Source organism: Ictidomys tridecemlineatus, chromosome 14, assembly GCF_052094955.1.
Source record: "Ictidomys tridecemlineatus isolate mIctTri1 chromosome 14, mIctTri1.hap1, whole genome shotgun sequence".
In the NCBI taxonomy this organism is placed as follows: domain Eukaryota; kingdom Metazoa; phylum Chordata; class Mammalia; order Rodentia; family Sciuridae; genus Ictidomys; species Ictidomys tridecemlineatus.
Genome location: NC_135490.1, coordinates 49,893,603 through 49,896,842, shown reverse-complemented (window position 1 = coordinate 49,896,842; position 3,240 = coordinate 49,893,603). Strand labels below are relative to the sequence as shown.

The 3,240-nt window shown below is 44.5% G+C and overlaps 1 long non-coding RNA gene across 1 annotated transcript; it reads right to left on the bottom strand.

Moving 5' to 3' along the window:
• Window positions 1–730: 730 nt before the first annotated feature.
• LOC144370613 (uncharacterized) lies at window positions 731–2,676 on the bottom strand. Its single transcript, XR_013430520.1, has 2 exons — window positions 2,377–2,676; window positions 731–1,167 (listed from the first exon to the last, which is right to left on the bottom strand). It is a non-coding gene; the product is annotated as an uncharacterized LOC144370613 (long non-coding RNA).
• Between the last annotated feature and the right edge of the window lie 564 nt (window positions 2,677–3,240).

Here is a 3,240-nt window from a genome sequence, read left to right as displayed (position 1 = left end):
TCTTAAAGTTGAGTATACAAACTCACCTATTGGTGCATTCCTGTAACTCTAGTTACTCCCAAGAATGAGGTACTATTTTTTTCTTTTTTAAAATTCATCTATGGTAAGAGAGCCACTAAGAATAGAACAGGAAGGAAGAGCATGAGGAAAAGACTAACAGTAAACTAAGACAAATGGGGGGAGAGAAAGGAAGAGAGAAGGGAAAAAATATGGAAATGGTAGGAGACCTTCAGTGATACACAAAATTATAAGAGGTTATGAGGGGCAAGGGGGTGGGGGGAAAAAAAGGGGAGAGAATTGAACAACAGCAGAGGAGGTAGAGAGGGAAGATGGGAGGGGAGGGGAGGGGAGGGGGGATAGTAGGGGATAGGAAAGGTAGCAGAATACAACAGTCACTAATATGCCATTATGTAAAAATGTGAGTATGTAACAGAAGTGAGTCTGTATTATGTATTTGGGGAGTTCAAAACCCAATTGAGTCGAATGTATGAAAGATGATATGTCTTGAGCTCTGTAATGTTTTGAACAATCAATAAAAAAAAAAACAAGATTATTATACAGAAAATTATTCACAATGACTCAAAACCAAAAGCAACATGAATGTCTATCAATATTAAAATGGATCAATAGATTGTGATATTGTCATGTAATAGAATATTATACAACATAGAAAAGGGAAATCTACCGTATGATGTAGTTGGATCTCATAAACATTGTTGAGTCAAAGAAGCTAGACACCAAAATAGTATTTAATAAATAATTTCTTTAACATAAAGAAAAAAAATTCATCTATGGTGACTAAGATGCAGATAATTGCCGTGAGAGAGCATACAACACAAACTGTCCGGACTAGAAGGAAATTCTCCTTCAAAGATTAGCCTGACAGCCCCCTGGGAGACATCCTGCCTGGGAGGTATCCTGCAGCTACCTATCTCCCTGGAACATCCTGCAGTTATCAGGATCATCAGACATCTTGCAGCTGGCAGTTTTACCACCCACATCCAGCAATTGCTGATTAGAGAGCTTCTTCATCCCCAGCATATAAGTACCCCTGTGTGAACAGTAAAAGTTTGCAGCTTGATCAGAACTTTTATCTTGCTGTCACCTTTCGTGTCTCTTGTCTCTTCATTCTTCCCCATCTAGGTTCGCTGCCCATGTTGATGTGTCCTGGCGGACGGAACAACAAACCTTAAGTCATAGATTGAAGGATCTATTTCTAGTGAATGAAAAAAAATATCAGATATAAAATATTGTGTTGCATAATCACATTACATTTTGTTTGTTAACAACAGCACAATGATGAGTATGTAACATATTTAGTTGCATATGTATTCTAGACGATTAAAATAATATTAGTATGGCTTCAGTAAATATGCTTTCTGAAGTTGCAGCTACAAAGCAACTGACCAATGATCATTTGCATGAAGGATAAGCTTGTCTGGGTACCATCTGGAGGTGGCTTTTAGTAGGTATTGGGTGTTAAAATTTATTTCTACAGTAGTCTTATAATACTCTAGATGCTGAAAAACTTCTTATCCTTTAACATTGCTTGGCTTAAATTTATGCACTGCTCTTAGGAAGAAAACCCAAAAACCTTTTTAATGACAGATGTACTATGGAAAATTGTCCCCACAAAGTTCAGATGCTGTGTAATATCAACTCCCTGAAATCAAAGAAAGGAAATGACTTACATTCTTGGAAAGTGAAGCCACTAGCAGCTTTCTCTGAAAAACTACACCCTGTGGCAACTGGAAGTATTTCATACAAAAACTACATTTAAATAGATGCTTATGAAACCAATAAACAAATATCACCGGGTCCTTTAGGATAAGGGAAGGAATCACACATGGAAAATACAGCAAGAAATGATTTTCCTCTACATTTAGTAATGCTAGATCCCAGACTTGAAGTCAAAATCAACCTGAGAATCATTAGTTTGTCTTCCCTGCTGTGGATAATGCTCAGCTCCTGAGGAAAATGCTGGCAAAACCGATTCTTTGCTAAAATAAAATAAAAAGTAAAACTAAAAAAGTAGAAGGGAGTCAATGACCTAATATTTCTTTAGGCACAAGTTACACAAAAATACAGTCCCAAAATTTTGCAAGCTTTCATTTCAACTTTAAAATATACTAGTTTTGACCATTTTCCATCTCTTCATCTTTTAGAAAATGCCCCTTTGTTAGGCTCTGCCATCCCAGGACTGGAGGTGTTGTTTTCATCCTTTTGATCTCTCATGGGTGGCCCCAGGTGGCCCTACCTGACAGTGCCTGGCAGCCAGCCTAGAGAGTAAACTGAGGGGCTTCTTTGCTGTCGCCTGGCCTAAGGTCTGCCAATTCCTTCCAAGACCCACATTCTGCAGGCCATGCCCCAACTCACATGTCTCCTGAGATCCCTTCAGGACCAGGAGCTCCATACTGGAGTCGGTTTTCCCAATGAGGCACTTTCAGGGTCATGGAGCAGATGATGCACTCTTGTCCTTTCCAAAATCTGGGCAGCCTGGCCTCCAGGGCAAACAGCAGGTGGCACCCACAGCCTCAGGAAAGCGGGCTCCAACGGTGGTCCCTTCACAATGATGGAGAGCGACAAGTAAGAGCCCTAGAACAGAGTGCCAGAGACACCACCAAGCCCTTGGAACCTGCGGAGCCCAGCGATCCGGGGACGAGGCTCATCCGGGGACGAGGCTCATCCGGGGACGAGGCTCATCCGGGGACGAGGCTCATCCGGGGACGAGGCTCATCCGGGGACGAGGCTCATCCGGGGACGAGGCTCATCCGGGGACGAGGCTCATCCGGGGACGAGGCTCATCCGGGGACGAGGCTCATCCGGGGACGAGGCTCATCCGGGGACGAGGCTCATCCGGGGACGAGGCTCGGTGCACTGAGCCCGGAGCACAGCCCGCAGTCAATACAGGCATCCTGCCATCTCCACAGAGGGGACTGGGAGCTCCAGCTTCCCCTGCTGCCAGGCTCTGCTGCCCTCGGGCCTGTCCTCCCGCCCCAGTGTGGGCTAGCTCCGACTCCCAAGGCAACTTGCTTGCCTGGTGCCTACCCTAGACCCAAGCAAACTAAAAAAAGAAGAAAGACCGAGAGGGAGAAACTGCCTTCCCAGGACTGGGGACCTTGAAAAACCCTCTGTAAACTCGTCCAGTTCGGCTGACAGGGGACCCAGCTGCCGCCGCTGCTGGGGCACAGTTCCCAGGGAGGCTCTGGGTTCCTTTTCTTCCCTCCAGAAAGTTCTGAG